The sequence below is a fragment of the Coenobita brevimanus genome, chromosome 115, assembly GCF_032717465.1.
Source record: "Coenobita brevimanus isolate Jiangsu-jjx chromosome 115, ASM3271746v2, whole genome shotgun sequence".
Lineage (NCBI taxonomy): Eukaryota > Metazoa > Arthropoda > Malacostraca > Decapoda > Coenobitidae > Coenobita > Coenobita brevimanus.
In genome coordinates, this window is record NC_137068.1 from 5,905,001 (window position 1) to 5,917,500 (window position 12,500).

Genomic DNA, 12,500 nt, shown 5'->3' on the forward strand with positions numbered 1-12,500 from the left:
AACCTTTTCTGTGCCTAATATCTTTTTGTTTATATATATATAATTACAACCCTGTTTATTAAGTCTATCTATCTATCTATTACCAGACGCCTTAATCACGTAAGGGGTGGCCACAAACAAATCGCCTCCACGTCGCCCTGTCCAATGCCACTTCACTGCCCTGCTCCCAGCTCACACCTCCCTCTCATATACCTCACCACTCCATCCCTCCATCTCATCCTCGACCTCCTCCTCCCTCTCCCCCCCCCTCCACCTCAGTCGCATACACCCTCTCCTCGTTAGTCTCTCACTCTCCATCCTTTAATATTTATACAGATTTATTTCCCTAATTTTGTTTTTAAAATCCTCTCTCTCTCTCTCTCTCTCTCTCTCTCTCTCTCTAAAACTATCTATCTATCTATCTATCTATATACCTAGGCTGCTTCCCCCAAGGAAAGGGAGGTAGCCGAGACAGGATGACTCACTCTCCATTTACTCATCCATTCAAACACATTCATTCGCATCTTAGCCCCAAAGGGGAGAACGGACAGATCCTCACCGCACCACACCGCACAAGGGTCAACTGGGCAATGCAATCAGTGACATCCGCAGCAGGGCCCGACAGCAGAACTGGTTTACCCCTGCCACATCATAACAGACCCATCCCCTTACCCGCACCTGACCTGACTAGCTGATCAGACCAAATGCGGGAGAATATCCCCTCAGGGCTGCGTCATCACTTATTCATTCACAATTTCTCTCCATTTATTTCTGTCACGCACAGCCACTCTTCCTTGCTCAACAGACATCCCTCTCGCATCCAGCGCTCTCTTCACACTGTCCATCCATCCTATTCGTGGTCTTCCTCTCAGCCTTACACCTCTCACATCAGATCTAGTTATCTTTTTCACCAATCGTTCATTATCCATTCTCTCCATATGCCCAAACCATTGCAACACCCTCTGCTCAACTCTACCAGCCATCTCCCGAACAACTCCAGTTCTCCTTCGCACTTCATCATTTTGCACTCGATCCATACGCGTCACTCCACACATACTCCTCAGACATCTCATCTCCATTACATTCAAACTTTTCCTCTCTGCTACACCCATATTCCATGTTTCAGCCCCATATAATGCAGTCGGTACCACAACACCCTCATACAGCCTTCTCTTTACATCCATTCTAAGCGAACGACATTTAAACACTTTTTTTCATTCCTCCCAGCACCTTTCCTACTTCATTTATTCTAAACTTCACTTCTGCATCTATTCTTCCATCCACAGCAACATGTGACCCTAGATATTTAAAACAATCTACCTCCTCAAGCAACTCACCATTCAAAACTATATTCATCCCCCTACCATCTATCAACCTCGTACACTTCATCACTTTACTCTTATTCTCATTTACTTTCAATTTCCTCCTTTCACACACCCTTCCAAACTCCTCTACCAACTGTCTCAATCTCTCCTCTGAATCAGTCACCAGTGCAGTATCATCTGCAAACAGCAGCTGCTTCAGATTCCACTCTCCTCCATCAACATTTACCAGACTCAGACCACCTAAAACTCTTGCATTCACCTCCCTTACAACACCATCCATGTAAATATTAAACAACCAAGGCGACATCACACATCCCTGTCGCAGCCCCACTCTCACGGGAAACCAATCACTCACAGCATTTCCCACTCTTACACACGCTCTACTATTTACATAAAAACTTTTCACCCCTTTTAGTAACCTACCATCAAGTCCATACAATCTTAAAACAGTCCACAAAGTCTCCCTATCAATTCTATCATACGCTTTCTCTAAATCCATAAATGCCCAAAACACATCCTTGCCTTTCGCTAAATACTTTTCACACACTTGTCTCACAGCAAACACCTGATCAACGCATCCCCTCCCTCTCCTAAAGCCACACTGCTCATCACTAATCACTCCCTCTGTACCCTCTCTAACTCTCATAATTAACACTCTACCATACACCTTACCTACAACACTCAACAGACTTATACCCCTAAAGCTAGTACATTCATACTTATCACCCTTGCCTTTATACAACGGGACCACACAAGCACTTGCCCAGTCAATTGGCACCATACCTTTCTCAAAGCACACATTCAACAATCTTACTAACCAGTCAACAATAGTCACTCCACCACCCTTCAGGCATTCCACAGCGCACCCATCCATACCTGCAGCTTTCCCTGTTTTCATCTCCTTTACTGCCTTCTCCACTTCCTCCTTCGTGATCAAGGAATCATTCAACTCTCCCAACACATTTATACCTTGCACCCTTCCATCCGCCACAATCTCAGCCACCCTTTCCTCCTCTACATTTAACAATCTTTCAAAATACTCTGCCCATCTCTTCTGGAGTACCTTTTTAATCCGTTTTCTTTCTTACGAATTTTTTAAGGTACACTAACATATATTTTTCCATTCATTAAATTTCTTCATTATTTTTCCTTTTTTCCCTTCTTATATACAGCATTCATTTTTTACTTTGAGTTTTCCTGGTTCTCCCCCCACCCACCTTCCCCTCCTCCCCTTTTTTAAAAGCATGAATAACCCTCATCTTCACCTTCTTATTCATTTCCTACCCAGAGTCGTGTCATTTTTTGCCATTTCCTCTTCCTCCTTCGTTTCAAAATTTTTCATATATATTTTTTGTTCACGTTTTTTTCGTCCTTATTCTGGTTCCTGTTCTGTCTGTCTGTCTGTCTGTCTGTCTGTCTGTCTGTCTCTCTCTCTCTCTCTCTCTCCTTCCCTTCTTCTCTCACTATGCTTTCCTTCCTCTCTTTCCTCTTCCTTTCATTCTCTCTCTCTCTCTCTCTCTCTCTCTCTCTCTCTCTCTCTCTCTCACGCCTTCACTTCCTCTCCTCTCTCTTTCCTTCCTTTCTTTTCTTTCCTCACTAAGCTTTCCTCCCTCCTCTTTCCTTTTCCTTTCATTCTCTCTCTCTCTGTCTCTCTCTCCTCCATTTCCTTCATATCTCTCTTTCCATTCTCTCGTCCTAAATATACCTCCATTCTCTCTCTTCTTCCCTCCATCGCTCTATCCCGTCCTCCCTCCCTCCCTCCCTCCTTTTTCCCCTGCTCCTCCCTCTCTCTTCTCTCCTCCTTCCTTCTCCTCTCTCCTCCTCCTCCTTTCTCCCTCTCTTCTCTTTCTTCCTTCCTCCTCTCTCTCTTCTCTTCTTCTTGCTCTCCTTCCTTCCTTCCTCCTCCTCCTCCTCCTCCTCTCTGCTCTCCCCTTTCCTCCTCCTCATCTCTTTTCTCCTCCTCCTTTCTCCCTCTCTTTTCTCTTCCTTCCTCTATCTTCTTCTTCTTCTTCCTTCCTCCTCCCTCTCGCTTCTCTTCTTCTTCCTCTCCTTCCCTCCTTCTCCCTCCTCTTCCCTCACCTTCCCCCTTCCACTCCCATCTCTTCTCTCCCTCCTTCTTACTCCCCCTTTCCTCTCTCCTCCTTCCTCTTCTCTCTCTTTTCCCTCCTCCTCTTCCTCTCTCCTCTCCTCTTTCCTCCTCCTCCTTTCTCATCATCTCTTCTCTCTTCCTCCTCCCTCCTCTTCCCTCACTTTCCTCTCATCCTTCCACCCCCATCTCTTCCCTCTACTCCCTCTCTCTTCTCTCCTCTCCTCCATCCCTCCACCTCCTCAGCCAGTAATCAGGCAACACTTCACATCACTTCTCACAAATTTCCATAAAAACTGACACAGAAAAACAGCAAAAAATGACGCAAATGACCTTCTAACGACCCTGCCATGAGAGAGAGAGAGAGAGAGAGAGAGAGAGAGAGAGAGAGAGAGAGAGAGAGAGAGAGAGAGAGGGTAACAACTCGGTCTGCCTTAAGCGCTTCATCTTAAAAACGGAATTATTCTGAGAGAGAGAGAGAGAGAGAGAGAGAGAGAGAGAGTGAGACCAACAACTCTGCCCTGAGCGCTTCATATTAACGGAATTATTCTGGTAAAAGCGTGTAGTCCATTCTATAAAATGTCTTGAATGCATTACACTCTACTGTACTTATGTATAACGTATGTATGTATGTATATGTGTGTATGTATGTATGTAGGTATATCTATGTATCTATCTATCTAGATCTATCTATGTATCAATCAAACTATCTATCAATCTATGTATGTTTGTATGTATGTACCGTCTGTATATACTGTAGGTATGTATGGATATATGTACTGTATGTATGTATGTATGTATGTATGCATATATGTATGTATATATGTGTTCTATGTATGTATGCATGTATATATGTATGTGTGCATATAGGTATCTATGTATGTATATGTATATGCATGTATGTATATGTACGTATGTATGTATATGTACTGTATGTATACAGTATATGTATACGTATGTATGTGTGTAGTATTCCGGACACGCACATCGATCCATATCAGTACGATAAATTAAGGAACAGCGAACGATGTCTTTTGAAATCCAGCCTTACAATTACTACAGCCCAGAGAATTTGTCAGAATAATGTATACCTGTTTCATAATACTTCGTCTATAATGTTGTGCCACCTTTGACCGCGTGTGTATATATTTGTTTGTTTATTTATATACTTATCTCTCGGTAAAAATTGAGATCTGAAAGCGCTCGGGGTCTAGATGTCAATAATAATAATAATAATAATAATAATAATAATAATAATAATTGTAAAATAATAATAATTGTAAAATAATAACAATGATAATACTACTAAATAATGATGACAATAATAATAGTAATAGTAATAATAAAATTAATAATAATAATAATAATAATAATAATAATAATAATAATAATCAAAATTATTATTATTGATAGGTGATGAAACAACAGGAGTATATGTTAAAAGTATATGGTAAAATATGTATTGAGAGAGAGAGAGAGAGAGAGAGAGAGAGAGAGAGAGAGAGAGAGAGAGAGAGAGAGAGAGAGAGAGACAGGTACGATGGTACGGCACACACAAAGACAATACGCAAAACCATACATACACATACACACCTATCAAGACAGTGCACACACACACACACACACACACACACACACACACACACCTCTCCACCATGATCTCGTTTCCCCGCCCCCCCCTCCTCTCTCTCTCTCTTGCACCACATCCATCTCGTTCAGTCTCCAACCCCCCCACTCTCTCTCTCTCTCTCTCTTTCTCACACACACACACACACACACACACACACACACAGAGACTCTTGCCCCTTATCCATCTCATTCTATCTCTCTCCCCTCCTCCCCCTCTCTCCCTCTCTCTCTCTCTCTCTCTCTCTCGAACATCCATATATCCAAAAGTATATGCTATTTTTTTTTTTTTCATTTTTAGCAACAAATTTTTTTTTGGACAAGGTAATTTTTTCAACTTAAAATTGTATATATAATTAGTTCAGAATTAATTACGTAAGTGATAATTTCCTGTTTATTCCTCTCTCTCTCTCTCTCTCTCTCTCTCTCTCTCTCTCTCTCTCTCTCTCTCTCACACACACACACACATACACACACACACAACCAAACATCACTCTCGCCTTTTCCCTCTCTCTCTCCTTCACACACACACACACACACACACACACACACACACACACACACACACAACCCAACATTACTTCCTCTTTCCTTCTCCGTCCCTCTCTCTCTCCCTCACCCTCCTTCTCCCTCCTTTTCTCCTTCTCTTTCCCTCTCCATCATTCCTCCCTCTTTCCTTCTCCCTCCCTCCCTCCCTCTCTCTCTCTCTCTCTCCTTCTCCTTCTTCCATCTCTCCTCCTCCCCCCCTTTCTCTCTCCTTCTCCCTCCCTCCCTCTCTCCTTCTCCCTCCCTCTCTCCCTCTCCCTCCCTCTCTCCTCCCTTTTCTTAATCCTCTAAATCCTTCTCCCTACCTCTCTCCTCCCTCGTCTGTTAAGGAAGCTCCCTAACACCTCTTCCTTACCGATTTATTTTTGGATACGGCTGGCTAATACCGTTTTCTATGCTAATTAGGCAGAATATGGTGATAAGTAACACAGAAAGGAACAGGAAGGTGTAGTAAGCAAAATAAATCGCTTAGGAAGAGGTGTTAGGGGGCTTCCTTAATCGGCGCGAACACAGAAAGGGACAGGAAAGTGTAGTAAGCAAAATAAATCGCTTAGGAAGAGGTGTTGGGGAGCTTCCTTAACCGGAGAGAACACAGAAAGGGACAGGAAGTAGCAAGCAATATAAATCGCTTAGAAAGAGGTGTTAGGGAGCTTCTTTAATCGGCAAGAACACAAAAAGGGACAGGAAAGTGTAGTAAGCAAAATAAATCGCTTAGGAAGAGGTGTTAGGGAGCTTTCTTAATAGACGAAAATGAAAAAAAAAAAGACGAAAATGCAAAAAAAAAAATCTATTATATTTATTTTTTCGTCATCCTCACGCCCCTCCTTCCCCCCTCCCGCCCACACCAGCAGCATGAGCCTGGGAGCTGATCTGATGCTCTCTTTCTGCACTGTGGACCTTCAATCCTTGCCGCTTGCTCTCATGTTTATGCAATGCCTCTCTCTCTCTCTCTCTCTCTCTCCACCTGCTTCTCAGAGTATGTTGTGCCATAGAGAATATTAGCCTCTCTCTCTCTCTCTCTCTCTCTCCCTGCCTGCCTGCTTGTCTGTATTTTGTGCTATAGAAAATTTAACTACCTTCTCTTTGTGTCTGTCTGTCTGTCTGTTCTCTGTGTCTGTCTGTCTGTCTGTCTGTCTGTCTGTCTCTCTGCCTGCCTGCCTGCTTGTCTGTATTTTGTGCTAATAGAAAATTTAACTACCTTCTCTTTGTGTCTGTCTGTCTGTCTGTCTGTTGTCTCTGTCTGTCTGTCTGTCTCTCTGTCCCTCTCTCTCTCTCTCTATCTATCTGTGCTTGTCTGTATTTTGTGCTACTGAGAATTTAACCACCTTCTCTATGTGTCTGTTTGTCTGTCTGACTGTCTGTCTCTGTCTGTCTGTCTCTCTCTCTGTCTGTCTGTCTGTCTGTCTGTCTGTCTGTCTCTCTCTCTCTCTCTCTCTGCGTGCGTCTGTGTGCCATAGAGATTGTAAGCACCGATAAAGAACTGTCCTTTCAACACAAACAGTATCTCAATGTCACTCAAATAACCTCAATTATTACCATATCTCTAGACTGTCCTTTCAACATAAACAGTATCTCAGGTCACTCAATTAAAAACCTCAATTAATACTCTCTCTATCATTAAAACAAGCTCACTTTGGCTCTACTACAAGAAGAACTTTATGCATCAGAGGACTGGAAATATCAAAGCTCTTACTCAGCTCATTAAGGAAATATTTAAGGTTTTATTTAAGGTATCAAAGTTCTCAATTACTTGCCTCATCTAGTTATCAGTGTCTTGGGAGTTAACTATGCTCCTTACGCTGCTCAGGGAACGATGACTGGTCCTTCGGTTTTCATCAATATTCATGTTTTTGCCCTGGTTACTAATGGCTGACAATTGCAACATATGACCGAAATTTGCAACATGGCTGAAATCCGCAACATGGCTGAAAATTGCAACATATGGCTGAAATTTGCAACATATGGCTGAAATTTGCAACATATGGCTGAAATTTGCAACATATGGCTGAAATTTGCAACATATGGTAAAAATGCAACACATGACATTTGCAACATTTGGCTGAAATTTGCAACATATAGCTAAAATTTGCAACATACGTCTAAAATTTGCAACATGACTGACATCTGCAACATATGACTGACATTTGCAACACATGGCTGAAATCTGCAACACATGGCTGAAATCTGCAACACATGGCTGAAATCTGCAACACATGGCTGAAATCTGCAACACATGGCTGAAATCTGCAACATATGGCTGAAATCTGCAACATATGGCTGAAATCTGCAACATATGGCTGAAATCTGCAACATGTCGAATTTGCAGTATGTCTGGAATTTGCAACATGACTATTTTGCAACATGTGGCTGAAATTTGCAACATAAGGATCAAATTTGCAACATAAAGCTCAAATTTGCAACATATGGCTGGCATTTGCAACATATTTCCGATGCTTTTTCCAAGTTTATAATTCATGCCTCACAACTTCTACTACGAAATTTAATCCATCACTATTTTAGAAGGGTAAAAACATGACCACTTGTTTTTAAAAATCTAGTTCTGCAGATTAGTTCATGTATAGGAATTTCCACTTTGTAAAATTTTATCTATGGAATATTTTAAAAGGTACATGACCATCTATACAAAAATCTAGTTCTGCAACTCAGTGAATGAAAATCCATCTATCTATCTATTGCCAGACGCCATAATCCAGTAAGGGGTGGCCACTTGACTTTAAGTTATTTGTTTTACGGGGAGGGGCACTAACCCTCCACCAACCCACTTGTTGACTCGTAAGGAGCACGTATGGTTTGGTTATATGGTTACGACCCAGCGTTGTAAATGGTTTCTTGGCTTACAGGAAACCATTTGGCTTGTCATTCAATGTAAAGCCACCTGTAAAGGAAAGAAAAGCAATAAGAAGTGACAGGAAAGATGGGAGAAATAGGAAGACAGGAGGGCAGGCACAGAAAAAGAATGATAAAGGCTAAAGAAGAAGTAGGCAGCACTACATCAAGCGAGTGGATGATGGTGAGAAATAGGAAGAGAGAAGGACAGGCACAGAATAAGAATGATAAAGGCTAAGGAAGAAGTAGGCAGCATTACATCAAGTGAGTGGATGATGGTCGCCACTACCTACCACTAAACCAAAATCCACTTTGTAAAATTTTGTCTATGAAATATTTAAAAGATACAAACATGACCCTCTGTGTAAAAATCTCGCTCTACCTCACTGAACTAAGAAAGGACAGTGACTAATACGCCTAAATTCCGTCTTCTAATCTTCCCTGCGATCTGTAAATAAACGCTATGATAAATACTGCATGACTGGAAGCTGATCTGGCGTCAACAAACCCAAATTTTACTTCTTTGAGCATTAAAACAGAAAAAGAAAATCATGACTCCATTACCAGCGTCATGAAAAAAAACACCGAATTTTTTACAGTTTAATGTGTCGAGAAAACTAGAATCACTGTAAAAAAAAATTATATAGTGATATTTCTCAAAAAATAAAAATTGTTAATGGGAGAGTAAAATTAATATAAAAAAATGTACACGAGTTCCTTATTTAAGAATTTGGTTGAGGAAATTAAGTTGAAAATTTATATAGCGATACTCGAAATTTAAATATGGTTTATTAAAGAGAAAGAAAAAAAACTGCATTGCTATACCCTTTTTAATCTAACTTGGCCTAAAATTACCATCCCTCCATCTTCAATATTGAGTCGTAACAGCAGGTTAACGATAGAATATGTTGCTAGTCATGAAGAAGTGCTGTGGAATGGATAGAGAGCCATGGCATTCTCTTCCCCTGGCACTGAGCTGCGTGAAATAAGCTGAAAGGGGACGAAAATCTGGGCCAACTTAGAGTGCAAGGAGTACAGCATCATCTGTATTTGGAAGCGATTATAAAACCTGAATTATTTTTAATTTTGTGACGCCAGATCTCGCCTCCACATAGACTGACTGGCAATGCTGTGGTGGTGGTGTGGTGCATGTGGTAGTGGTGTGGTGGTGTGGTGCCTCCTGCAGTGACAACAAGGTGCTTACACGGTCTCTATGGTGGCTTGTGTGTTGCAGTGTACAGTGATCCCAATTACACTTACACCCAGCCATGACCTACCTTCCATACCTGCCCATCCTCTCACTCCATCTCATCACCTGTATGTATAATCCTAACTAACTGAACTATAATTACAGATGAGGGAGTGACGAGGTATGGACAGGTGTGGACAGGTGTGACCCGTGGCCAGGTGATGCTAATTAAGAACACAACACCTGCCATATGTTAGCACGAGGGTAGCACATAACAAACAAATATATATATATGTTATAGTACTAGTCTTTATAACAGAAATGTGTTTGTTATGCTAAATTAACTTATTAATATTTGTCTGATTTAACCCTTTGAAGCTGCAAGTTTGTTGTTGTTGTTGTTATTATTATTATTATTATTATTATTACCACTACTACTACCACTATTACTATTATTATTAATTATTAGTCATTATTATTATTATTATTATTATTATTATCATTATTACTATTATTAGGGTAATATTTTTAATATTATATTACTATCATTATTAGTTATTATTATGCTATTATTATTATTATTATTATTATTATTATTTTCATTATTAATTATTAATTTCCTAAAATTCTGCGTGGCACTCAAAGAATTACACATCTATATAAATTCCAACTTAACCTTCTCTTTACGTAGGCCTGTATATCCATCTGTTCATGAAGCTCCCTAACACCTTTTCCTAAGCGATTTATTTTCTTTATTATACCCTACTATCCCCTTCTGTGTTACATAAATCCTTCCAATATCGCCATACTCTGCATAAGTACAAAAGGATATTAACCAGCCATAGCCAAAAATAAATCGCTAGGGAAAGAGTGTTAGGAAGCGTCCAGTCTATACATGTGTCAAGCGTGTATGTATCATGTTGTACTGATTAAGGACGCTCCCTAACACATTTTCCTATGCGATTTATTTTGATTATTACACTTTACCACCCTCTTCTGTTTTTCTCATTCAAATATCACCACACTCTGCATAAATAACGTACAAAAGAATATTAACAAGCCATATCCGAAAATAAATCGTTACGGTACAGTAGTTAGGGAGCTTAATGAACCAACGAGCTTGTGAGTTCCTACCTGTTGCACTGATACTAGATAATTACCTGTCCACTAATTACACAGGTTAATTAGCATGAAGGTGTGCACTAATGACCTTATCCGGTAAATAAATCGCAAAGGTAAAGTTGTTAGGGAGCTTAATGAACCTAAGAAAAGCAAGGAATACTACATAATTACCTGTCCACTAATTACACCAAGTTAATTAGCATCAAGGTGTGTACTAATGACCTTAACCGGTAAATAAATCGCAAAGGTAAAGGTGTTAGGGAGCTTAATGACCCCCGAGGATCCAAGGTATATTAGATAATTACCTGTCCACTAATTACACCAGGTTAATTAGCATCAAAGTGTGCTCTAATGACCCTATACCGTAAGTAAATCGGTAAAGTAGAGGTGATAGGGAGCTTAATGACCACGATCCTAGGTATACTAGATAATTACCTGTCCACTAATTACACCAGGTTAATTAGCATCAAGGTGTGCATTAATGACCTTATCCGGTAAATAAATCGGTAAAGTAAAGGTGTTAGGAAGCTTAATGAACCTAAGATAATTACCTGTCCACTAATTACACCAGGTTAATTAGCATCAAGCTCCCTAACACCTCTTCTTTAGCGATTTACTATTGGGTTAACGTAATAATCAGGAGACTACATCGTATTATCGACTGTCAAGGAAGCTCCCTAACACCTCCTCCTTAGCGATTTATTTTTGGGATAAGGTAATAAATCAGGAGTAATCAGCAATCGATTTAATTATAAGACTAATTAGGGTCTAGATTCGTATTCTGGTCAATTAAGGAAGCTCCATAACACCTATTCCTTAGCGATTTATTTTGGGATATAGGTTACTTACGCAGAGTATGGCTATATTAGAAGGATTTATATAACACACGAGGAGAGTAGGTGTAATAAAGAAAATAAATCGCATAGGAAAAGGTGTTAGGGAGCTTAACTAACGAGAATAAGAGCCTTCATCTTATTAATTTACACCGATATATTTTGTGTGTGTATGTGTGTACGGAACTATGTATGTATGTATGTGTATATGTATGTATCTGAATGTGTGTGTGTGTGTGTGTGTGTGTGTGTGTGTGTGTGTGTGTGTGTGTTTAAAGGGAAGTGTGTGGTTGGAGCGACACAGAAACAGATGAATAAATAAATGTGTGTGTGTGTGTGTGTGTGTGTGTGTGTGTGTGTGTGTGTGTGTGTGTGTGTGTGTGTGTGTGTGTGTGTGTGTGTGTGTGTGTGTGTGTGTGTGTGTGTCCCAACAGAACACAAACTTATTAATAATGTTCACCAAAATTATTGTTATTTTGAACATAACAATACACAGTTTATCACATTATTTATTTCTTATATTTAATTATGACTGCAAGACTCTACGCTCCCTAACGCCTCTTCTTTAGCGATTTATTTTAGGATATGGGTGATTAATGTTTCGTATGCAGACTACCGGTATGGTGATATTATAACGAATTAATACAGAGGAGGCCAGCAGGGTGTTGTAAGCAAAATAAATCGCTTAGGAAAAGGAGTTAGGGAGTTTATTTAAAGAGAATACTGCCCTTGATGTTACTGATGTTTTTATTGATGAGAGGCCAGCAAAGTGTTATACGCTAAATCGCTTAGGAGGAGGTGTTAGGGGGCTTCCTTAATACATCACCGGCCCACATGTTACTGATGTTATTGATGTTCTTGTTATTGATGATGTTATACATGCAGCATCAACAAGTATACTAAAGCAAAATAAATCGCTCAGGAGAAGGTGTTAGGGGGCTTCCTTA

At 40.2% G+C, this 12,500-nt stretch overlaps 1 protein-coding gene across 1 annotated transcript in view; it reads left to right on the top strand.

Moving 5' to 3' along the window:
- The window catches only part of LOC145418634 (glutamate receptor ionotropic, kainate 2-like), a 148,991-nt gene that overhangs the window by 102,688 nt on the left and 33,803 nt on the right, over positions 1-12,500 (top strand). The gene's annotated exons all lie outside the window — the stretch shown is intronic.